Source organism: Desmodus rotundus, chromosome 5 (genome assembly GCF_022682495.2).
Source record: "Desmodus rotundus isolate HL8 chromosome 5, HLdesRot8A.1, whole genome shotgun sequence".
Classification (NCBI taxonomy): Eukaryota; Metazoa; Chordata; class Mammalia; order Chiroptera; family Phyllostomidae; genus Desmodus; species Desmodus rotundus.
Window position 1 is genome coordinate 106,943,195 of NC_071391.1, and position 25,747 is coordinate 106,968,941.

The 25,747-nt window shown below is 47.6% G+C and overlaps 1 protein-coding gene, 1 long non-coding RNA gene, 1 other non-coding gene and 1 pseudogene across 4 annotated transcripts in view; all 4 read left to right on the top strand.

The window, feature by feature from the left end:
- LOC139440922 (uncharacterized) lies at window positions 1-4,470 on the top strand. The gene is made up of 3 exons (XR_011651231.1): window positions 1-683; window positions 832-915; window positions 3,936-4,470. It is a non-coding gene; the product is annotated as an uncharacterized lncRNA (long non-coding RNA).
- Window positions 4,471-5,288: 818 nt separating this feature from the next.
- The window catches only part of CAPG (capping actin protein, gelsolin like), a 33,720-nt gene continuing 13,261 nt past the window's right edge, over window positions 5,289-25,747 (top strand). The window contains exons 1-2 of one of the 2 annotated variants that reach the window (XM_024558486.4): window positions 5,289-5,489; window positions 24,354-24,409. The gene's annotated coding sequence lies outside the window, so the exon portion shown is untranslated. Of the gene's footprint in view, window positions 5,490-23,537; window positions 23,860-24,353; window positions 24,410-25,747 lie in introns of those variants that run through there. The other variant, XM_024558485.4, reaches the window with a different exon arrangement.
- On the top strand, window positions 8,627-9,065 carry LOC112303025 (large ribosomal subunit protein uL24-like; annotated as a pseudogene).
- On the top strand, window positions 25,231-25,333 carry LOC112303155 (small nucleolar RNA U13). Its single transcript, XR_002974634.2, has one exon. It is a non-coding gene; the product is annotated as a small nucleolar RNA U13 (small nucleolar RNA).

Consider the following 25,747-nt stretch of genomic DNA (forward strand, 5'->3'; position numbering starts at 1 on the left):
CACAGTAGGGAGCACCGTGAGGACAGGTGGTTTAAGAACCTGAAGGAGGACAGGTAAGCAGGCTGTAGCCTGAGGTCTCAGACGTGAGGTGTGAGGCTCGTAGAGCAGGAGCTGCTGAAATACAGGTGGCTGGACTCCCAGAGAACTGACGGGGATGTCTGCCTTCCTGCATTTCCTGCGTCTGGGGCGTTCTCCATCAAGAATATTATTTCCTTTCACAGAAGCCAGACGAGGCCTTCCCAGCCTCCCTTGCACCTGGGGTGCAGGCATTCTGCCAATCAGATGCCATCATGCTAGACTTTGAATGTGAAGCAGGCACCAAGAGGACTCCACCCTGGGGAGAGGTGGCAACTGTATCCTGTCTCCAGAGGCCGAGGAGACTGAGGCCCTCGTGGTATTGCCCGGGGTCTGGATCGGTTGTGCTGGAAACGGTGGCGTTTGTGCTCAGGGGTGCCTCCGCTAGGCCCACTTGGCTGTAACCCTTCAGACAATGTTCCTGGCTGGTTCTGTAGCCCTCCTGGAAAGGCTTTGAGCTACATAATTCTTTTAATCAATTATTTGTCAGCCTGAACTAGAGTTCTAATTTAGGGAGGAAAGTGCAGCATCAGCAAGATCACCCCATGGAGGCCAAGAGTCTGAATCCTGCAGCCAGGTGTGTGCATCTCCCGGGAACGTGAGACCAGGTAGGACGGTGCCGTAGCTTTGTATTTCTACACTCTGAGACGTTTGTTATGACAAACATTAACTATTTTTATAATTAAAAATATCAGTCAATACAGATATCTTTATTTTTTTTACCCTCACCCGAGGCTATTTTTTCATTGCTTTTAGAGAGAGAAGAAGGGAGAGAAACATCAACGTGAGAGGAAAACACTGATTGGTTGCTTCCCCTATGTGCCCGGACCCACAACCTAGGTATGTACCCTGACCAGGAATCCAACCCACAACCTTTCCATTACCAACTGAGTCACGCCAGCCAGGGCTATCAATACAGGTTTCAAACATGAGGAAGTGCTGGGAAAAGAATGTCCTGGGGGCAGGTGGGGCCCTCACAGTGGGAGGTGAGGCCAAGGGTAGGGCCTGGGAATGTGAAGCCACCACACAACAGCCAGGTCTCCCGTGGCCAGGGAAGTAGAGGGAAAGGGTGCTGAGAATACAAAGATTTTTCTCCTAGGGGAGTTGGAATCCATAGGAGGGAGAGGGAGAGGGAGAAGGAGCAAGGGGAGTTGGGTAGAAAGAGGCACAGGCATGGGACAGGCCTGAGCATGAAGGGACGTGGAGGGGAGGCCTGGGACTGAAGAACCAGGTCCTGTGGGGGGTAAGGCAGAATGCGGCCCTCAGGATATTTTTACCTGAGCATGAGGTCAAGCTCCAATTGAACTGTCTGTGGTTGGGTTAGTTATGTCAGGAACAATCTTGAAGCAAGGTGGTTGGCAATAGGGAGAGAAGGGGAATGAAGGGGACTGTTGGGGCTCGTTTAGCTCGAGCTGGCAGGCCCCTCTTCCTCTGTAGCCTGCTGTCCTCCCAGGTCTGTCCAGTCAGCTTACTCGGGTGGCAGCTGTAATGGGAGATGGAGGACTGATGGACAGATGGACAGAGGCCCAGGCAAGCTTCCTGAGTCTCTGGCTCCTGTTCCTCCTTGGTACATGATTTTTTTTTTTTTTTTTTTGCTGCACCTTCAGAGATTTGTAACAGACCCTCCCCCTGTCTCTCCTGAACGTGGATACAAAAGTTGGTGTGTGGTTTGTCTTTGTTTTCTGGAAGGCAGTACACTAGCTTTCGATAGATCCCAAGAGTTAGGGCTGCGGCTGAAAGTTGAGGTTGGCTTTCCCTGGCCTCCAGGGTAAAGTGCAGAAGCTGGCACCGCCCTGCCAGGGCAGTGCGCCTGCCCTTCCCTGTTCCCGAACTTTTACTCCAGCAGACTGTGTCCTGCGACAGCTCTGCCTAAAGTCTTTGAGTGACTGCCCATGACTCCCTGCACGGACACCAAACGCTTCTTGTTGCCTCATAAGATCAGGCCATTACCTACTTTTCTCACCCCAACTTCTCCCCTTTTCCCATGGCCCCTCTCTGTGGTTCTACGACTGCAGCGCCCGGTGGCCCATTCTGCACCCTATTGCCTTAAGGAAATTCCCATTGGAAGAATTTAGATCTTTAAAGGAGGGTGCTCTTAATGTATAGCAAGGCACAGTAAAAAAGTAAATTAAAAAAGGATTCTTCTATATGTATGTTATACTTCAAAAACCTTTGGCCACCCCTCCCAAATCCACTCTCCTTATCTCTGCACCTGGCAATGTCCTCTTCACAGCTGGTTCAAGTACACTCTCCTTCCCCTAGACCCAAGCCCTCTCCCGTCCACCTCAGCTCCTTATTATGCAGTTCACAATAGCTCCATTGCTTTTAAACTCGATCCATTAGCCCACTGCCCGGATTCTATCCAGGAAAGAGCCCAGAGGTGTCCCGGTATTCAGGAAAACCAGGTAAGGTGCAAACACGCAATGTTACATGGTTCTTTCATCCCCTTCTAGTCTCAAACAGGCTCCTCTTTTTAAAAAAAATATATTGATTATGCTATTTTAGTTGTCTCATTTTCCCCCTCTTTATTCCCCTCCGTCCTTTTTTAAAAAAATTATTTTATTTATTTATTTTTAGAGAGGGGGAAGGCAAGGAGGGAAATATCTTGTGTGGTTGCCTCTTGAGCGCCCCCCCACTGGGGGCACGAACTGGCTCACAACCCAGGTTTGTGCCCTGACTGGGAATCATACCGGCGACTCTTTGGTTCACAGGCTGGTGCTCAATCCACCAGCCAAGGCCCCTCTGCCTTTTAAAAAAAAATTACTGATCTTAGAGAGGAAGAGAGCGGAAGAGAGAGAAGCATCAATATAAGAGAAACATTCATTGGTTGTCTCCCGTGGGCACACCCACTGGGGATCAAAACTGCACCCTTTTTGGCGCAGGGGATGATGCTCCAACTGATTGAGCCACCCGGCCACGGCCAGGCTCCCTCTCATCTGAGGGCCATGTACCTGTCACTCTTCTGCTGACTCACTCTGGCCCTCTTCCTCCAGTCCACAGCTTAAGCTGGGGATCCCAAACCAGGGCAGTCTGTCCCTCACACTCTTGGGACTCCCACCACAGTCAAATCTACAGGCTTTTTTCAGGGCTAGACTATAGACTTGTACTCAACTGTAAGCCCTCGAAATGGGTCACCACTGTGTCTGTTTAGGTCACCCCCAAATTCCAAGAGCCCAGCCCACAGCTTAGCACAGCAGGCTCCCCAAAAATATTTGTTGTAGCTGCGGATTCAAATCTTACTCAAAGCCCTTCTCTCTGCAAACATCCTCGGTTTGTCTTCTGAAAGACCCATGGCTTTCTCCTTTCTTGTCCATTGGCCACCAAACACCAGACCTAGACTGAGCAGTGTCCCGAGCCCCTGTCCCTCCCTGTTACCTGCAATAATGCAGATAAATTACCAAGGACTCCTCTCTGGGTACCTCGGACCATCTGGACGACACCCTACTGGGTCCTTTTCTCTACCTTCCAGAGTGTGAGGGGAGGGGCCTGTATTCCTCCTTGGCATTCCACCTCCTCCCCAGTTCCCCTCCCCCAACTCCCCGGCCAGTTGTAATATGGCCCTGCTTAAGCTTCCTTCTTCCAGAGCCCGGGAGCCAGGCCTCTCCCATTCCTGCTGCACCCTAGTTCCTTTCTCTTAAGACTGGTGAACCTAGAGAGACCAGAAAACCAGCCTGGCCTCCCACCTCCGCCTTAGGAAAGACAAGCACAGACGTTCCCGGATGCGTCTCCATCCCCACATCCTTCCTTGATGGGTGTGGAGGGCCCGGAGATCACCCTCCCCACCTTTATCAACGAAAGCTGAGACTAAAGCGGAGATGGATGCTGGGCCTCCGGCCAAGGCCATCTAATTACTCACACAGGACCGAAGCCCTCAGTCCCTCACCAGTCCCAGGCCGCACAGGGTGAGCAGTGGTTCCGCGGGAAAGGGCGACCCCTGGTGGTGACAAGAAGCAGGGCGGCCGTCCCTCACCTCCGGGACTGGTTGACAGGAAGGGGCGTGGCCTGCAGGACCACCGACACCAGCTTTATTACCTGTTATTGATACAAAGACCTTGCTTCGACATCTGTGAAGTCCTATACACATGAAGGATTTAAAAAATATGTACAAACAATATTAAGGCAAAAATTCAACCATAATTCTGCTATACATGGAAGGTGTTATTAAAACGATGAGTTTTGATTTTTAAAAGCTCGTTTTTTTCCTTTTTATTGAGTTTATTGTGGTGACACTGGCTAAAACAATTACACAGGTTTCAGGTGCACAATTCTTCAATCATCTGTACGCAGCGTTGTGTTCACCACCCCAATCAAGTCTCTTTCCATCACCATTTATTCCCCCTCTACCACCCTCCACCTCCCCCCTTTAAATGCCAGTTTTAATAAACTTTTACTGAAAACACTCATGTGCTGAAGATATCTCTGCTACAGTGGGAATCCTGCAGTTGCACCCGGAAGTGCAACCAGTGTAGGTGCAGGCATTTCCATGTGCAGAGTACGTATGTTCCTGAGTGGCCCCCAAAGTCCTGAAGGGGAAAGAACCCAACTTTTAGTACACTGTACCCTCAGCCACATTCCCTATAATGACCTACTAACACGGCCCTGTGACTTTAACTGCACCCTGCTCGCTGGATATTCAGGAAGCAGAGATGGGCATGAAATGGCTTCTGGCACATCATATGCAAGTAACACAGGCTCTTACTCATTCAAAAGTCGAGTGCTATGCCCTGGAATGCAGAAGCTCACTGTGGAAGGAGAGAACAGGCTCCTATTAACGAGCCCGGGAACTGGGGCAGTGCAAGTCTCCAAGTTTCTATGGTATCTATCTTTTGTGTCTAGGGCCAGAGAGGCTACTGAACAAAAGGCTAGTTGTCTTAACAGAAAGCTTGGAAAACCAAGCCTCTGAGAACTTCCCAGACAAAAATGAGCATTCTTAGAGGCCACCTGACCAGTTATTATGACCCGAACTCCTGCTAGCAAGGGAATCTGAGCAATCCGCACATTCTCTCTGGAGTTGTTTCCAACTTACTAAATGGGGTATTTCTAGGAAGCAGCTGGTCTCGAACTAACTACAGAAGAGTAAAATCTCACCGACATTAGAGGGTCCTTGCCATACTGGGCCTTTTCCTATCAACCCTGACGGTCAGGGACATAGCAGTGTATGACCAGTTCGGAAAGTGTAAAGGCTGAAAATGAGGTTGGAGACACAAAGTCCAGTGTGTTGCCGGTCACTGTGGTGTCACTGCTCCCGATACAGGTGTAACCTGAATCCCCACTTGGGAGCCAGAAATCAGCTGAGAAGAAGCCTCAGGAGAGAACGCCCTGGGCCCGGAGGGCGAACAAAGTGGGGCCTCAGCACAGCTCATCCCACCGAACAGGCTGGACCCCTGAGTGCCTGGCTTGCACTGAAGGATTGGGTAAGTCCTTTCTGCAGCGCTGCAGAGAATCCTTGGGTAACCTGGGAAGTTAGCGCAAGGGTTCCGGCGCCTGACCCTGAGGTGTGAGCCCAGCACTTTAAGAGAAAACATACTGCAGTTTGAGAGAGAACATACTGAATGGGAGTGCTCTGGTCCCCTTAGCCTTACCTGGCATTGCCATGCCATTCTGAGGCCCGGGCACAAACACCCGGACCCACATCCCAGAGCGCGGAGGAACCAAGCCTTCTCTGGGTTTTCCCGAGAAGCCCTGCCAGCCACCCAGGGGCCCTAACAGGCTTTTCCAGCCTCTGATCGGGATGCTCGTCCCTCCAGGAAAGGGAGCTCGCTCCAGGCGGTGGAGGAGAGGTCAGGGAGGCGCCCTCGGCATCCCTCCCGTGCCACCCGCCCAAGCCCCCACCCACCATCCCCTTCCCCGCAGCCTCTGCTACGAGGCGAGGGCGGGGCGGGGCTCAGGTTCGGGACCGAGGGCTCTCGCCCGAGACCTCACGGCGGAACGGTGTGTGCAGAGCCGGGAAGCCGGGCTTACGCGGAGAGGAGTCCCGCTTCTCCATTTCAGAGGAGTCCCCACTCGGGGACGGGGATCCCACCGTGCAGAACTTTGTCTTCCGGTCGCAAACGCGTCCTCCTGGATTTCCTGTCCCGCAGCCCACGCCTGCTGGGAATTGTAGTTCGTGGGGCGCGGAGCCGGGGTTGGGGGGGGGGGCGGGGCGGGCGTGGGGGCCGCGCGCGCGTGTCCGCGAGTGCGTCCCGCGGTCCGCTGGCACACGTCTGGGCTCCTGACGGGGTCTGTGAAGGTCCAGTGTAGCTGGGCTTGGCACAGGGGTCGCAGTCCGCTCCTGCTGGGATTTTAGTCCCGGCTTGGGAGGTGGGGAGGTCGTTCCCGGGCTGAACCCGAGCGGTGCCATCCTTATTTCTCGTTTTCCTGCCCCCCTAAATCTGAACGGAAGGCCTGGAGCGGGGCTCCCCACTCCAGCGGGCTTCCCCTGGCCGTTCCCGCCGGCCCACCGCCTTGCGATGTATATGCAGGGGGATGCAGGACTCGCCTCTAGGGGGGCAAACTGAGGCACGAATAGAAAGGCTTGAGAAAATGGCCCAAGTGAGGCTTTGGCCTGGGAGACTCCGACCAAGCCTGGTGGGTGAGGCTGGGCTAGGAGAGGGTCCAGAGCCCTTTCAGTTCTTAAAAGTCTGTGATCAATTCTGTCTTAAAATGATGAGCAGACCCGCCCAGGACTGGCTGGCACATTAGAAGTGATTGCTTTACAGGGTTGACAGAGAAAAATTTTTATTTGCTAAATTTGGCAAACCCTACAGAGGGAGTTTGGGGTGGGAGGAAGCATCTTGTGACCAAGAAAACCAAGAAATGGGGCGGCCCTGGCTCACAGGCTTGCCTTGAGGGTCAAATGGGGTTTGTGCGTGGGGTCGGGTATTTTGTAAAGCCCAGGGGATGGGTGAGGTGTTATCACCAGCATCTGAACCTGAAGCGCTGAAATAAGGGCTCTGGACCTTCAGGAGCCCCACTTTAAAGAGGAAGGTACACTTAATATAGTTATGTAAGATGACCTCATTAGGAGCAGCTGGGTAATAGAGACATGGGATCTCTATTTTAAGTGGGGTGCAGGTGGGTCAAGGATGGCTTTGCCTCTCAAAGGTTCAAAGCCCTTTTGTTTTTTGTTTGACAGCTTTATTGAGTGTACAATTCAATGTTTTTTTAGTATATTCACAGTGCAACCATGGCCACAATCTAACTTTAGAACATTTTCATCACTTCAGAAAGGAACCTGAATCCATTAGCGGTCACCCCCCAAGAACCTCCCTATTCCCTCCAGTCCTAGGCAACCACTAAGCTTTCTGTAGGTTTACCTATTCTGGCCATTTTATACACATCAAATTATATAATATGTGGTCTTTTGTGACTGAATTCTTTCATTTAGAGTGATGTTTAAATGTTTGTCCAGGTTGTCGCATGTATCAATACTCAGTACTGTTTTTGCAACTGCTCGTGAATATATTTTGAAATAAAACTTAAAAAACAAAAACAAAAAACAAGGTATCTAGAGGGTGAGCAGCACCCCAGCTGGCACTGGCATTCAGTGCTGAGAGCAGGGTGGGCCTTGGCAGAGGAGGAGGGGGCCCATCTCCGCCCAGCTCCACCTCAGGAGGCTGTGGGCAGTGAGGGTTGGGAGGGGAGGCATGGGGCCCCACCACCTAGCTCTCAGTCCATTTCCTGCCACTTAATTAGTAGGTCTTGGAGCAAGTTATTTTGACCTCACTTTCTTTACATGTAAAATGAAGATAAGATGTCTACCTTAGAGGGTAAATGGGAGGGGTAGGTGAGAAATTATATAAAGGACAGTACCTGGCATATAGTGCCAGCACTTAGCTCTTATCATGACCTTACAGTAGTGGGAGGACCTGGTGTGACCCTAGGCTTGAGAGGTAAACCTGCCCTCTTGTGTCCTCCCTGGGAACCAGCCCCTCCCGCCCCAATCGCTGCGTCCTTTCCTACCATCAGAGTGCTCCTCCTGAGCTCCTCCTGGCCCGCTCATTCCTCCTGTACTGGACTGTGCCACTTTTCCAAGAAGTGACCATGGAATTCCAGAGTGTCACTGTCCAGGATGCTTCTGAGCATCTAGAAGTGATTAAAAAACAACAACAAACAAACACTTTCAAACCTTGAGCTTTATGCAAAAAAAAAAATGGCCATCCAGACCCCTGGCCATTCCTCAAAACTGGTTGCAATGATCTAGAAAAATCCATTGCAGATCACATGTAAGGACTAGAAGCATTGTGAGTCAATGCCATCAAAGAAATACTGTGGGGAATTTGGGCGTTGGAAGTTTTAGGTGCTGTGACAGACCCCTGTCAGCCCCACGGGCTGAGGCAGTGCAACAGCTCGGCCTAAACTGTGCTTCCAGGCTGGAGCCAGAGGAGCCAGAGGAGACTCTCCTGGTCCAGCGGCGGCATTTTACTGGGAAACTGAGGCTCAGAGAGGGCTGTGTGACAGCTTGGGGAGGATCCTTTGCAATTTCAGGAAATTCATCCTAGAAGAAGGAGTTTATTATTGATAACGGTTACTCATTCCATTTGCGGCCATCGCTGAAGCACCAGCGGCCAAAATGAAGTTCAATCCCTTTCTGATTTCTGACCAGAGCAAGAGCCGTAAAAGGCATTTCAGTGCACCTTCCCACAGTGTCCTTCACAAGAAGGTTATGTCTTTTCCCTTTTCCAAAGAGCTGAGGCAGAAGCACAGCGTTTGATCCGTGTCCATCTGAAAGGATGACGTTCAGGTTGTGCGAGGACACTGCAAAGAGCAGCAAACTGGCAAAGTAGTCCAGCTCTACAGGAAGAAATACGTCCTCTACCCTGAATGAGTGCAAGGGGAGCACGCTAATGGCACAACTGTTCAGGTGGCGTTCACCTCGGCAAGGTGGTCGTCACTGGACTAAGGCTAGATAGAGACCGTAAAAGATCCTTAAACATAAAGCCAAATCTTGCCAAATAGGAAAGGAAAAGGGCAAATATAAGGACAAAACAATTGAGAAGTTGCAGGAATAAAGTAATCTTATATACGGCTTTCATTAAAGACTATTAAATAATAATGATGATGATGATGATGATGATGGTCACAGCCTTGCACGTGTCCAGGCCTTTTTTCAAACCGCCTCTCACAGGTTGTCTCAGCAGACCCCCACATTTCCCCAAGGTAGGAGGGCTGGGGTATTGTCCTCACTTCAAAGGCAAGGAACCTGTTTAAGCAACTCTCCCAAAGTGACAGAGGCTGGAACAGTACTAGAATGTGGGGATTTTGCTCTATTAAAACATCCATGAAAAATGCTTTGGCCCTGACTGGGTAGCTCAGTTAGATCCACTGTCCTGATAGGCCAAGGTTTCAGGTTTGATCCCCGGTCAGGGCACATACAAGAATCAACCAGTGAATGCATAAATGGGTAGAACAACAGATTGATATCTCTCTCTCTCCCTCCCCTACCTCCCTTCCTCTCTCTAAAAATTTCAATAATATATATATTTTTTTGATTTTGAAGTGTCTATTACCTAGTGAGTGCTCTGCCGGGCCCTGGGGTCACAAGGGTAACCTGGCGTGGGCCCTGTGCTGGAGGAGCTAACTGGTGGAAGAGGCACTTCCTCTGGATGGTGGTAGAGGAAGTGTTTTATATCTAGGTAGGGGGGGTATCTTGGGTGACAGGAGTGTTTGCATGTATCAAAACTCATTCAACTGTACACTTACGATTTGTGCATTTCACCATAAGTTTTACCTTAAAAAATGTAGAAAATGGAAGGACTCTGGAAGGACTATGCCTACTTAGTAGCTGTCTGGAAGCAGGCCAGGGGTTGACCAGGTTGCCCCTGGGTACAATTCCACCTTCGCTGGTAGGGTGTGGCTAAAAAGTGTTCTGGAGACTGTAGACCCAGATGGTGCAGTGGCCTCGATGCCACAGCACGCGGGGAGCACTGTGGAGGGAGTCAGGGATCACTACATGTTTCAGAGGAGGGATTAGTAAACTGAGTCTGCGGGTGAGCACCTGGTCAGAGGAAGGAGGACGAGGGGAGGGAGAATGGTCTCTAAGCATTCCTCAGTAGAGTGTGGTTGCCCAGTGTCGCCCAAATGGATAGGGGTAGAACCAAGCTTTGAATTGCTTCCCTGACCCCAGGCCCCATCAGTGGCCCTTGGAGAAATTCATGCTGCTTCAAAATTTTGAAGCTGCTTCCCAAGAAAGGAAAAAGCCCTATTTCCACTGAGTCAGGGAATGAGGGCCATGCCCTGAACCCGATGCTTTTTGTGACCTGACATGTTGTGGGGTTTGTCTGATGCTCGTGGCTCTCCCCATTTAGAAGCCAAGGTGGAAGAGCAGATCATTTGCTGCCTGACTAACTTGCAGAATGCCTGGCCTCCTGATGTGGTCACTGTCTAGCCTATTTCCTCTGAACGAAGAGGAAGGTGGGGAGGTGTTGCAGGCCTAGCACCACCAGGGTTAGAATCCTGGTTTTACTACTGAACTGACAGTGTGACCCCGACAAGTTATCTATGTGGACAAAAGGGGGCCACACACTAAACCTGACAAGCTCAGAGGAGGCCCGCCTGGCAGGCCTTGCAAACTCAGAGACGGAAAGTAACCACATAGCAAGGTTCTGAGCATAAAAATTCCTAATTAAAAGTGAGTCACAGCCCTGGCGAGTGAGGCTCAGTGGATTAAATGCTGTCCTGTGAACCAAAAGGTCGCTGCTGGTGAGCCAGGTCCCCAGATGGGGTGCAGGAGGCAACTGGTCAATGTTTCGCTCCCACACCAATGTTTCTCTCCCTCTCTTTCTCCTTTCCTTCCCCTCTCTCTAAAAATAAATAAATAAAATCTTTAGAAAAGAAGCAACTAATGAGTGCATAAATAAGGGGAACAACAAATAGATGTTTCTCTCTCTTCCTTTCTCTAAAAAAAATTCATAATAAAAATTTTTTTTAAATGAGTCGCAAGTGGTCACATCCTAGGTCTGCAGTTTCCTTGACAAAGGTCATTCTTTACTTTAAGTGAGCCTATTGTCTTTTTGCATCTAAGATTACATTCTTTTGAAATGTCAAAGTGATCTCCAGACCCCTCAGGGCACACCCACCACCAAAGCTGGAGACCACAGAACCCCTCATTGTCGTCTTGTTCCCCCAAACCATCTCTCTGTGCTGTGAATGTTAGCCACCCTGTACCCACCAGTGTAAGAGAGTGTGTGTCTGTTCTATTCTTTATCCATTCAGAGAGTTCCCTTCTTTGCTTTCTCCCACCTTTCTACTCTACCAATAAATTTCATGTAGCCCCCTCTTACATCTCCTCCTTTTATTCTAATGTTTAAAACAAGTGTAAAACTGCCATTTTCTGGATTATTTTCTCAGTTTGTTGAATTTTATTTCTTGACAATTGTCATCAATTTGGCTCAAGTAACTCATAAAGACTCTCCACAGGTTTGGGCATATTTAAAATTTTTTTCAATTACCGTTGACATCCAGTATTATTTTATATTCATTTCAGGTGTACAGCATAGTGGTTAGATAATCATATACTTTACGAAAATGGTCCCCCTGATATTTTCAGTACCCACTTGGCACCACACAGAATTCTCACAATATTACTGACTAAATTCCCTGCACTTTATACATACCATAACTATTTTGTAACTACCAATTTGTACTTCTTAATCTCTTCACATTTTTCACCCAGGCCCTAAAAGGATGAAGCTGGCGCCATTTGCTATCCTGGCACCATGTACCAAGCAGGCCTATGCCCTTGTTAAATATGACTGCCATTTTTCTCTTCTGAGCTTATGTCCCCAGGACTGGAAATTACCAGAAAGCAAGAACAGAACATGACTAACTGCTCCCCACAGCCACAGGCAGAAGATAACATTGGAACAAACTATAGCTCACACAAAACCAACCCAGACCTCCTGTGTTACAATGCCTCTAACAGCCCAGCAGTCACATGAGGACACCCCTCCCTTTCATAATCCAACACAAATTCAAAGCCTCTTCACTGCTGGCACATATCTTTGTGCCTAGCCCCTTTCCATGCTTGGGAAGTGAGTAAACTTTGCTCTCTGCCTTTTCTTCTCTTTGTGAATTCTTTCACAGCTGCTGTCTCCAACCAGCCTAACAGTCGCTTAACAGCCTTTCCCTCTGGCAACCATCACGTTGTTCTCTGTATCTCTATATCTGTTTCTGTTTTGTTTATTTATTTTGTTCTTTAGATTCTGAACTTAAGTAAACTCATATGGTATTTTTCTTTCTTTGACTGGCTTATTTCACTTAGCATAATACCCTGTAGGTCCATCCATGCTGTTGCAAATGGTAAGATTTCCTCACCGCTCCCACAACTTTTTAATACAGTTGTCTGGTCTGTTGTTGGGCACTTGGGTTGATTCCATATCTTGGCTACTGTAAATAATGCTGCGATGAACATTGGGGTGCATATCTCTTTAAATTATTGTTTTGGGTTTCTTTGGATATATACCCAGAAGCAGGATCAATGTATCATAAGGCAGTTCCATTTTTTTTTTTTGACATAACCCCATACTGTTTTCCACAGTGGCTGCATCAATTTGCATTCCCACCAACAGTGCACAAAGGTTCCCTTTTTTCTACATCCTTGCCAACACTTTTTGTTTGTTGATTATTGTTGGCGCCCATTCTGACAGGTGCGAGGTGGTATCTCATTGTGGCTTTAATTTGCATCTCTCTGATAATTAGAGAGGGCGAGCATCTTTTCATATGTCTGTTGGCCATCTATAAGGGTTTGGATGTTTTTGCATCAACATTTCCTTGGCATAGTCAGCAGGATTCTAAAGAAACCCACCTAGGACCACCCTGCAGACCTGGACCTGGTACTAGGTACCAGCAGGGCCCCATTGTGCCCCACCAGCTCCCTGCTTTGCACTGAGTAAATGTGGGTGAGTTTTTCTTAGGATTCCAGACCTCTTTGTTTCAAGGTAGGAGGCCCTGATTTTGAGCTGTTCTTATAAAGTTAGAAAAATCCTTGAGGTAGCACTAAAGGTTAAGGGTTGAGATAACTCAGAGACAGGAGGGAAACAATGGGTGACTGGTTTTTAATTTTGGCCTTCCAATTGGAATTGTTTACTGAGAGTCTGAACAAAGCGTTTCGCCAGATAAATGAGTCTGAACTTGTTCAGCTCCAGAGATAAGGGGCGTTTACGCTCTCCAGCTCCAATTTCAGGCATTCTTAGGTGACTGAGAATCTATGTGGCGTTGTTAGAGGGCACCTCTCAAAACACGCAGAGCCCCAGAGGGAACTCCAACACAACTATAATTAAATAATTGATTCATCTGGGGACACACACATACATGAGTTGGTTATATAGTGCTCTAAGTCCTCACAGTTACATTAGCTGGGGAGAGAACAAGACACGCAAAGGGTTGACGTGACTAAGGAGGTGGCAGCCCATTGTAGCTCAACCCATAAAGCAGCACCCTTCAACCCACCAGCTATATCCCTTGAAATTTCTTCTGACTCTGCTGATCTCAAAAGAAAACTAAAATTAACCCGGAAAATCATGCCACCGAGGCTGACAAGCCCCCAGCCCTCAGCCCCTATTAATATTCCTGTAGATGTATAATTCACAGGGAGCCTTTCCTGCAACTGCTTACAGAAATGGGAAGATGTATCTAGAAGTAATATTAACTTAAGATGGCCAAAGTGCAGCTCTTTTGACACCTAAATTAATTTTGTGTGCGCACGATTCGAAAAAGCCAGCCCTAAAATTAAACTGAATGAGTAGTAAACTTATCTTGTTTGGAAATTAGAAGCTTCTAGGAGGAACACAGATAAATTCTCTACAGGTTGTTTATAAGAAATTTTAGACACTGTTTCTGAGCTAAAGAAGGCTCCCAAAGCCGTTCGATGCCAACACCCCACTTTTCCTTCTTCTCCGACTGCCCCACTGCGCCCTTTACTTCCTTGTCCAGACTCGTTCTCCTTTCCTCCTCCCACTCCTCTCTTTCTTGTACTTCTTCCACTGCAGCTCCCTAATGACCTACAGGACACTCAGAATAGCAAACCAGACCAGGATGCACTAGAATTAAAAAACGCACACACACAAATTCTGGCAGCTCCCTTTAGAGAAAAGCCCGTCTCCGGACCCGGAGAATCAGCCATAACCTACTCTCCTTGTACTAGGACAGAATCAAGGAATCTACCTCCAGATTTTCCCAACCCTCTCCAGAGCCCTGATGGGTTTGTAAATAAATTTGATTTAAGTCTAGAACATAAGATCCTGGCTATTGTGACTTATTCCAATTAATGCACCTACTGGTTTCTGAGAGCAAAGCAACAGAATTACGGTATTAGGTGTCCTTGGGTTGTAAAAAGTTGGGTTATCTTAAGAACCGCAGAAAACTGAAATGGGATTTGGAGGAAGAAGAGAAACGTTAGTAAACATAGGACCGCTCCGAGGACTAGGAGAGGGCATTTCCCCTTCTTACTGATACTTCAGGCGAAATTGAAGTTCCCATGAAAGAGGAAACTACTAAGGCCCTTGAAGGTACTGGGGCTACTTCACCTGTTCTTCATCCTACCCACCTCTCCCTGGGAGTAAACTTCTGTACAAATCATAGGGACATCTAACCAACAAGTATCTGTTTTTAAAAAAGGAACCGTTCCCTTTCAACTAGGGAATGTTATTGGGCAATATACCTTTTTACTCGTCTAATCTGACCCAATTCACCTGACAGGGTGAGACTTTCTTGAAACCCATGACACCCACGTATCCTTTTCCCAGAGGGTGAAATGTATTTAGAGCTAAACAAATCAGATACTGAACCAATTGGAAAAATAATGATTTTAAAAGAATCTCTACAAGAGAAAACTAATCTTGAGACTGGCTGAATGTTGGTTACAGACATTCCAATGCAACTTTGGGCCTTTTCCAGTACATATAATGGCAAGACTAAGTTTTGCATTAGCCTCTGCTATTAAAATAACTATTGACAATACTTTACCTCTGCCTAATAGTCACCAACATTCTTTAAGAACTGATGCACTAGCTGGAATTAAGCCCATTATACAAGATTACTCTAAAAGGGGGTTTATAATTCCTAGTAGGAGCCCCTGCAATTCTCCTATCCTTGTAGTACAGAAACCAAATGGGAAAGAACGGAGGTTTGTACAGGATCTCATAGCTATAAACAAAGACATCCTGTGGTCCCACATCCACATACCCTATTACCCGCTATTCCAGCGGACTGCCAATATCTTTCAGTGATAAATTTGTGTGGCGCCTTCTTAAGCATTTCTGTAGAAGAAAAAAGAAAGACAGGAAAGCCCTCTTTGAGTTTACTTGGACAGTAATGACCCAGGGGTATATCGAGAGCCCCACCTATTTCTCTCAGATGCTAAAAGCTAATTAGAATGATGTTGAATCTCCCAGAGATTCCACCCTAATCCAGTATGTAGATGATTTACCTTCATGCTCTAGGACATATTAGACTCCCAAGACACAACTTACCTATCACAACAGCTACCCATAAAGGGACACAGGGTCCCAAAGTTGCTGGAGGAAATAAGATTCTTCCAACGCTATCACAGGAAATGCATCTCAGGGGTACACACACAGGAGGATCTGAGGTATAGTGGCAAGATTTATTGGAGTAATAATAAAGGAAGGGCTTAAGTGGTGTCTCATCCATGAGCAGGTGGTTCAGCTCTGTCTTCAGCTGCAGAAGAAGTTTGGCCTCTGGAGCCACAGGCCTGCACTTGGGCTCACCATGCCCAGGAGGAGGGCCAGGACCCAGAGCTGCCAGTGCCATTAGCCGGGCACCTGAGGCTCCAGTTGTCTAGCTTAGTCTCTGTTTCCATCCGCTGCAATCATTGCTGCACTTTCATAACAGAGCCACTCTGGGTTCTGTTGCCCGCCCCCGAAAAAAACCATGACTCCCAACGCCAGAGACTTATGAAAAGGAAAGGAACTGTTTATTCAAAAGTTATACAGCTTCAGAATAATGGCAGGTTCTGTGTTTAAGTCCCAAAGTCCCTTAAAACTAAATACCCCCCCCACACACACAGAGTCCTGCCTCCCCTTGCCAAACCAGGCCAGTCAGGGGGACTGTCTCTCAGGAAAGAAAGAGAAGTCCGCAGTTCAACCAGGCAGATTCCCCCATTCAGCTTCTCTCGGTCATTTGTGCTCAGCTAGGATCCTGCTCTTCCTCCAAAACTGCACAGCCCCTCCTCCTGGTGGGCCAACGGGGGTCCTTCTGCATAAGCCATGTGACCAAGACAGCGTGGCTGCCCCGTACTTGGGTTTAAATCCCAGTGGAGATCTTCCTCCAAAACTTCATTTCCAACTCCTCCCACAGTCGGCTACCTCTGCCAGCACTCTGGTAGCTTCTGCCTTTTTCGGCTGCCACTGTTAACAGGCTCAGCTATTAGCATTACTAAAACACAGGCCAAGTTCTTTAGGTGGGCAAAGTAATTCTCACTGACCCTGCTCCACTTCCCCTTCCCCTAGCCATATTAGTGAGGGTTTTGGGGCCTCTTGGCCTGTACCCCAAGTTCTGGACCTCATTCCACACCTGTTACACTTTGGCCCACACAGATGCGGAAGAGAGAGAGCATGAGACTTGCACCTTTTGTTAAGCTTTGATTATATTTCTTTGGGCTTGGGAGAGAGTAGGCTTTCTTTCAGACTATCCAGTATTTTTCCTGGATCTTCCAGGGCTATGCTGGTGTCTCCCCGCCATCCAATCCCTTGCCTGGACCTTCCAGGATTTCATGCCCTTAACCTAGCTGCTATTTTTCCAGTTTTCTTTCCTCTCCTTTATGGTTGCCATTTTTGCTCCTACTGTGCATGCCTCATAGTAAAAGGACCTCCCCCTGTGCAATCTGGCTTCTACTGTGCCTGTGCCCAGCAAAGGCATTTCCAATCTCCTCCTTAGTCTTTTTTTTTTTTTTAAGATTTTATTTATTTATTTTCAGAGAGAGGGGAAGGGAAGGAGAAAGAGAGGGAGAGAAACATCACTGCGTGGTTGCCTCTCACCCACCCCCTACTGGGGACCTGGCCCTGAAACCCAGGCATGTGCCCTGACTGGGAATCAAACCGGTGACCCTTTAGTTCTCAGGCTTGTGCTCAATCCACTGAGCTACACCAGCCAGGTCTTCTCCTTAGTCTTTATCCCCACACACCCACTGTTAATCTGACGGAACAGGCTGGTTGTTCCCTGGGGAGATTGGAAAATCAGTCTTTTGTGCCTCCTCGGGGATTAGCAACTGTTCCCTGTAGTACCTGTGAAGCTGCCCCTTCCTAGTTAATCCAGTTTAATTAGATGTGTGGCTCCCTTCTCTATTGTTCATATATAACTAGCTGCCTACTGTAACAGCTTTGATTCTGTTTCCCCAAGTAAAACACCTTGGTCATTTCATATCTAAAAATGGGCTACTGGTTAACCCTGGAGACTCAGAGGAGTAATACCATTTCCTCATCTAAAAACCAACAACCAACAAACAAAAACAGCTTAGAGGTTTCCTGAGTCTCCCTGGATTCTGACACAATTAGATTCCAAATTTTTCATTAATGGCCCAGCCTCTAAATGTCTTATTAAAATCAGATCAACCTGACCCATTGGAACCCAAAAGGGAAACAAACTGTAACAGCTCTAAAGAAAGAGTTATCTAAAATTCCCATTCTGGGATAGCTTTTATAAACTTTATTTCTTTTTATACATGAAAATAAAAGAAATGCTTCAGGAATTTTAACTCGAAAACACAGATATTATCCTAACCCTATCACATGTTATAGTCAGCAGTTAGATTCGGGAGCAAAAGGGCTCTCTCCCTGCACGGCAGCCATCTCTGTTACAGCCGTGGTAGGCAAGTAAACAGAAGAAATAGTTAGGGGCTCTCCTTTACTTATGTTCTGCGTTCTGTTGAATCCCCCCTGAACTCTCTCACCACACTAAACACTTCCATCAATCGCCTGGCTTCTCATGAAGTACTCCGGCTTTTTGCACCTAATATTACTTTAACTCGGTGTGAAAACCATCTTAACCCAGCAACTTTGCTCCCTTCTTTGCAGGATGAAGACGCCCACGATAGCGTCGTGCTTATTAACCATCTTCTTGTTCCTAGAAATGGTTTACAGAAAACTCCCGATGATGCTAACTTAATCTGGTTTACAGATGGCTCTTATCTGAAAGATGAACAGGGATATTACCAAGTCGGATATGCAATAACTTCCAGGGCAGACATAACTAAAGGTTTTTATTTACCTGAACGTGATCTGGCCCACATGCCGGATTAATTGCTCTAACTCAAGCTTGTCCATCAGCCAAAGATCAAATAGCCAATATTTGCACTGATAGCTTCTCTGCCTCTGGTGCAACTCCTAACTTTGGAATAGTGTGGAAGCAGTGAGGCTTCTTACCTTCCTCAGGACAGACCATAAAGAATGGAAAACAGGTTGCAGAATTATTAGATGCCATACATCTAAGTGACACAATTGGTGATTATCAAATTTGAGGACCTTCTAAAGTGGTCGCCATGGAAGCAAAAGGAAATGATTTAGCTGAGGCTGCAACTAGACAAGCAGCAATAAGCGGCCAAATTACCCAGACCTAAGAATGTTTCTTCTTTCTGTTGAAGCAATAAAAGACTCTCTTTTACAGCTGCAGAAGAAGAAAAGAGGATATGGAAACAAAATAGGAAAGCTTAGACCCAGATAAACAGATACAGTTTGGACCCAGTCAGAAACCAGTCTTACCTATAGGGGCTCAATTACCTACACTTCAACTTGTATGTGAGCTAATGCACTGGGGTCCTGAAAACATGATTTCATGGAGCAAACAATATTACTGGAAACCTCCCACTATAGCTCATAAAGTGTATAGCAGATGTTCTATCTGTATAATCCTGGAAAACCACAGGTCCCAAGGATATTTCCCACTTTCTTTAGGTGTATTTGAGATATGTAATTGGATTTCACCCAAATGCAACCATATCAAGGATACAAATATGTGTTCATTACGAATTGTATGTTTTCTCACAGAGCTGAGGCAGTCCCTTGCAGGAGAGCAACAGCTGTAATGGTAGGTAATTATTAACGGGAAAAAAATCCCCAGTTGGGGAATTCTGAGTTACATAGTGACTGACAGACTCTCGTTTCACTGGGCAAACAATGCAATCCATTCGTGATATTTGGCCTGTTCTACAGCATTTTCACTGTGCTTATCACCTTAGTCCTCTGAATTGGTAGAATGTACAAATGGTACAATTAAAACTCAATGAGGTAAATTTTCAGAAGTTCTTAATCTACCTTGGCCAAAAGCTCTCCCTAGAGTGCTCCTCAACCTAGATCTACTCCTTTTGGTAAAATATAGCCTTTCGCCTCATTAGTCATTAGTCACCCAATGCATCTAGATGGAGGGACTTATGAACCAACCTTACTAAAGCAGACATTCTACATTATTATCAAGGACTTATTAACCGGCTTAAAGAAATTGATACATTAGTAACTGATTCATTTCACAGTGTGCTCCCGGGAGACAAAGATTCCAAAGGCCAGATTTTGTCCTTTGGAAAAGACATCAATTAAAGACTCTCTGCAACCTCGTTGAAAGGAATCTTATCAGCGGACATCAAAGGCTCTTCAAGAACAGGCACAGGAAGCTGCCCACATCAGAGGCAAACAGCTATTCCAGGCATGCACAAAGTTATCTTCTCACCAACTGATGTTGAACTTAAAAAACAAAATGTGTTTGCTTGTCTTTACCTGTCTGCTAATGTTAGTCATCATAATAGTTACACTTGTTCTTAGGGCTTTTCTCAAACCCTGTTCTTATATAGCCCAAGTGTTCATAACTGCTGAAAGTGTATGACTTTTGTATTATCCATAGCACTGTTTTTATGGTTTCTCATTTGAAATTTAAAAGGAATGTTATTGCAGAAAGAAGGAAAGGGATATGTATGTTTTTGAGAGAAGTTAAAAGGAAGTAGTTTGTCCTACTACAGTGTTTATTTCTAAATGAGTAAAAAGAGGCAAACTGAGGATAAGAGAAGTTGCAGAAGGTTAAAGGAAAAGAATACTGATAAAGCAATTTTATGTAAGCATGCTAGAACCCCATTATGGGAACAGGCTTACCCCCTAACCCAACAAGGACTACTAAGCATATTCACTGAGACGGAAGCTGAAGTGTCATAAGAACAAGGCCCCCTGCAAGGCTGCTGAGGCGCAGGAAATCTACTTAGGAAACTCTTACTATCCTCCTGGCCTCCGGGCATCTTTAGATGGTAATTGTAATTTACACTGTTGTGTTCTTACAGCTTTAGCCTGATTCAACCTTAAAGTTACAGTTCCCAATTGCACAACTAAGATGATGAACAACACTTCAGTGTTTGCAATGGGAAGTAGACAGGCCACACTAAAATAACAATAACAATAATAATAACACCAATGAAAGAGAACCCATCTCATGGCCAGATGGTGAACACCAGGGAGGTGTATGGTGCGCCCTCAGCTGCACGTGAATTCCATTCCAGATGCAACAGAGGGAAGAGTGAGACGGACGGCGGCGCCTGGACCGGGATAGCCTGTGGGTTAGAAGTGATCCAGTGTTATTTTTTGTTTTGTTTTGTTTTGTTTTGTTTAATCCTCATTCGAGGATAAAGTCATTGATTTGAGAGAGAGAGAGAAATATCAACACGTGGTAGAAACATTGATCGGATGCTTCCCTTCTGCGCCCAGACCAGGGACTGAATCCACAACCTGGGTGTATGCCCTGATCAGGAATCGAACCGTGAACTTTCAGTGCGCGCACAGGATGACGCGCCACCCAACCCAGCCACACCTGCTCGGGAGAGTGGTTCTTTTTAATTTTTTTCTTTTTCAACTTTTTATTTACTCATTTTTAGAGAGAAGGGAAGGGAGGGGGAAAGGGGAGGAGAGAAACAGATCAGTTGCCTCTCATGAGCCCCTCACCAGGGACCAGCACGCAACGCAATGAGCCACATGGGCTGGGACAAGTGTTTTACTTGTTTCTTAGTGAAGGCCCGTGTGACCCGACTGCCTCCCATCTACCTGCTGTCAACATAAGAAACATTCACACCTGTAGAAAATTTTTGGTCAGTTTATTTGAGTCAAATTGACCGCAACTGCCAGGAAGCAATACCTCAATGGACTGAGAAATGCTCCAGAGAAGGGCAGTTTAGCACCTTATTTTATACATTAGATCAGAGGAGGAGCCAGAAGGGGGTTACCCAAAGTCTGTTGGTGATAGATTAGGGGAGGCAGGAGAAAGCAAAGTGGGGGTTAAAAGGTACTGGACTCTGGGACTGGATGAAAGGTAAAAGGATAGACACTACTTTTACATAGGCGTGTAACCGCTAGTTAACAATCAACACTTAACATAACAATAACAATGGGGGGGTTTGTGGCCTCAGCTTGTGCCCAAGGGGTTTGGGAAAAAAAGGGAAGTTACCTTGACATTCCAAAGGTTTGTAATCATAGATGCAAAAAAGACTTAGAGAGGCTTAGTCAAGGTAATGACTGACCTTCCCTAGGGAGAAATACTGGCCCAGGACATGTATTTTTCCTGCCTTGAACTGCGTTCAGTTAATAAACTTTCATTTCAGACCATCCTTTGTGGTTACTTTAGGTCCCTGAGTTGGTAAGGCTGCCTTGCAGGGCTCCCCTGAGCTTGTCAGATTAACATGTGGCCCCTTTTCTTCCACACTGCCTTTCCCTCAAGAAAAATTCAGCCTTGACTTCTACCCAAGGTTATGGTCTTGCCCTATCCCCAATGGTCCACCATCTCAGCGAGACAAATGTTGACATTAAGACATCCGAGGGACTGTGGGACCACATTATCCAATCAAAAGGTTGGTCATTAATGCATCCTTGGATTGACTTATGACCAAAAAGGGAACTGTGGACAAAAAGGGGGCACATACTCAACCTGATAAGCTCAGGGGCGGCCCTCACAGCAGGCCTTACATTCTCAGAGACCGAAAATAACCACACAGGATGACCTGAACATAAAAATTCCTAACTAAAAGAGGGTCATGGCAGGTAGTGACGTCCTAGGTCTGTAGCTTCTTTGACAAGGGTCAATCTTCACCTTAAGTGAGCCTGTCCAGTGGTCTTCTTTGCATCTAGATAACGTTCCTTTGAAATGTCATCGCATCTCCAGACCCCTCAGGGCACACCCACCACCAAAGCTGGAGACCACAGAACCCCTCATTGTTGTCTTGTTCCCCCAAACCGTCTCTCTGTGTTGTGAATGTTAACACCCTGCACCCACCAATGTTAGAGAAGTGTGTGAAAGGACAGAGTCAGCGCTTTGCCCAGCAGGCCTTTGACCTGCTAAACATGGCTGCCTCTATGTTCTTCTGACTTGTCCCCAAGACTGGAAATGACTGGAAAGCCAGAACAGACGTGACTAAGTGCTCCCTACAGCCACAGGCAGAAGATAACATTGGACAAACTGCAGCCTCGGGTTACAACGCCTCAACGGCCCAGGGGACACACATCAGCAGCCCCCTACCCTTTTTTAATCCAATTATAATCCAATAAAAGTCCCAAGTCCCACCCCTCAGTGCTGGTGTGTCTCTCCACGCCAGGCCCCTCTCCTTTCTTGGAGAGTGAATACAAACTTTACTCTCTACCCAGTGGTGTCAAACCTGCAGCCAGCGGGCTGCGTGCGGCTCAGGATGGCTGTGAATGCGTCCCAGCACAAAATCGTAAACTTACTTAAAACACTATGAGGTTTTTTGTGACTATGTGTCTCAATGTATTTAATGTGTGGCCCAAGACAAGTGTTCTTCCAGTGTGGCTCAGAGACGCCAAAAGGTTGGACACCCCTGCTACACTTTCTTCTCTTCGTGAATTCTTTGACGGGCGTGTCTCTGTTTTACTCTTATCCAATCTGAGAGATTTCCCTGCTTTGCTTTCACCCTAGTCTACCATCAATAAATTTCATGTAACCCCCTTAATCTCCTCCTTTGATTCCAATGTATAAAATAAGATGTAAAACTGCCATTTTCTGGATTATTTTCCCAGTTTGTTGAGATTTTGCTTTCCAGCGATTGTCAATTTCGCCCAAATAAACTCATAACATTTTTCTGCAAGTTCGGACTTTTCTTACATCGACGTCCACCTTCTCTGAGCCTCCCTGATCTTCATCTCAGGCAGAATAATGATGGTGGGTGTGAGGACCAGCCGCGATCACGTTTAAAGCAGAAAGTACATGGTAGGAGCTCAAGGAACAGTAACTGTCATAACTTGATTGGAGCCAAGGCTCCACTGACGACTGGATTGTACCCCTCACAGTGATCCAGGGAGGCCCTCTCGGGCCGTTTTCCGCACAGCGTCGCAGTCTCAGCTTCCTCAGTACCCGCCCCAACTGTAGGTGCGTTTCCGCACCTGCGTCCCAGGAGGGACGATTGGAGGGACCGCGCAGACCACGGCTGGCCAGTTTTCAGCCGCGCCCCCGGGCGGCGCGGGCGGCCGGCCCCTCCCTCTGACTCACGCAGGCGGCATCTACTCGCTCCAGTCCGGGACAAAAGACGCTGAAGTGCCAGCGGGTCTGCTGCGTTTAGGGGTCTGACCGCCAGGGCGCTAGGGCTCCCAGGCTCCCACTTTGCAGCTCAGCGGCGCTTGGCTGCACCGGGGCCGCCTCCTTGGGCGTCCTGCTCCCCCTCTCCTTTTGGGGGCGCCCCCGCGTGACTAATTTCTCCTGGCTTCCCGTAAGGAGGGGAGGGAGAGGGCGGGTCCTTGCTAAAGAAAGCTTTTATTTTACTTCGCTTGGGACAAACGGAGCATTCCTGCTGAGGGACACCGGACAGGGAGGAAAAATGTGAGTCTAGGAAAAACAAGTTTTAGAATCTTGTGCATTGTTAAAGTTAAAGTGTGCTAGATCTACTTTTTCTCTCTTAATTTGCAAATCTCTTCCCTTCCCCTGTGGTGGGGGGGCGCACCTTTACCCAGGTAAGGCGTAAGTGTAGAAAACAGTGCGTCCTCATCCTTGCGCCCTAGGTGGGCGCACGGAGGCCGGAACTAAGAGCCACCGCGGCTCTGCGCGGGTGCAGGCGAGAGCGGACGGACTCGCTGTGATGGGAGTGGGGGGCAGGGCCGAGGAGGGGCGGTCTGTAGTTTAACTCCCTCTCTCTGCGCTGGAGGAGGGGCCGGGGGCCTTGCTTCCCAAGATGCTGTGCCCATTTACTGAAGTCGCCTTAGGAAATTCTCAATGTTGAGAAGAGAAAAAAATCCAGGGTTATTAAGCATCTGTTATTTGCTCATTAATTATACGATCTCATAATCTTCACATTTATCTTTATTCGTATTTTACAGATAGGTCACGCGCAAGCTCCAGGAAGTTAAGTCACTTGCCCCAGGAAGCGCAGCCAGTAAGTAGCCATACTGTCCACCTCTTTCCGCTGTATCAGTTTATCTGCCCAGCCTCTGGTTCTCCTGGGGACAAGGCCCTGCTAGAGTTCCTACCCAGATCACCCTATTTTTAAAGCCAGCAGTTTGCCCGGGGAGCTGCTCAGACACGCAGACACCAGCTAGAGTTTGCGTTTCTTTGAAGAGAACATTTAACTGCCCATCTTGCTCTGGTCCAGAAAGTTTAACACGTAGATTGATTTAGTTCCATGCCCACACTATCTCCTCCTGGGTGGGGCCTTGCCCCTCAAGGCTGAGCCTTACCTCTAACTAGCCTGCTGACCAGCCTTGGGCAAGGGCAGGCCTGGCTGAGGAGCCACAGGACTGTCCCTGGGTAACTGGGTGTTCACTTTCTCCTGGAGCACACAGGAACTCTGCTTCTGCCTTCCGCTTGGATTCAGAAGGGAATGGAAGCTTCCCTCACTCTGCCTCCTGCTCCCTGCGTGACTGTGGGCAAGTCACTTTTGTTCTTGGGGCCTCAGTTTCTTCCTCTGGAAAATGAGCAAGCGTGTTGGACCAGCCTACTCTGGGGTCCTAGGGATGTGATGTAGGCAGCAAGCTGTTTGTCCCCGGGTAAAGCCAGACCACACTTACTGTTATGGCTGTTTCTTAGAGGGCCCGGTGTGGACACTGCGACAGGCAGTGAACATGTGGTCAATAATGACAGGCTGACCGACAGTAGACTTGAAAGGCCTCCAGCATGCAGGACACAGTACAGAATCAGTAAAGAATATTTCAAGGGCCTTAGGACTGAGCTTTAAAAAAAATATCAGATGCATTCAGGATTCTTACGTAGTTTGTAGAGTGCTGATTGGGTGTGCGTGTTCTTGTGTGGGATGTGCTTCCCTCAGACCTTGTGATGGCATCGGCACATTACCCATCTGACGTGAAAAGAAACAAATATAAATTTAGCCCTGGCCTTATAGCTCAGAGTTAGAGCGTCGTCCCAATACAGCAAGGTTAGGGGTTTGATCCCTGGTCAGGGCACGCACAAGAAGCAACGAATGCATAAATCAATGGAGCAATGGAAAGATGTTTCTCGCTCTAAAATTTTTTTTTAAATGCATTCAGAGCCAGGAAAAAGACAAGTCAGGGAGGAGGAAAAAGTCACTGCAGAGGCAGTGACACCACCCAAAGAAGTGACTAACCCAGCAGAGGCTGGCGCTGGGCAGACAGGCCTGCCCGAGGCTGGCGAGGGGGAACAGGGCCCGTGGTGGCTTTCCTGTTTGTGTGTGGCCCTTCTCACTGGTCGCAGACTCAGAGATGCTGATCCTGGAGGAGGAGCTGGCAACTGGCTAGGG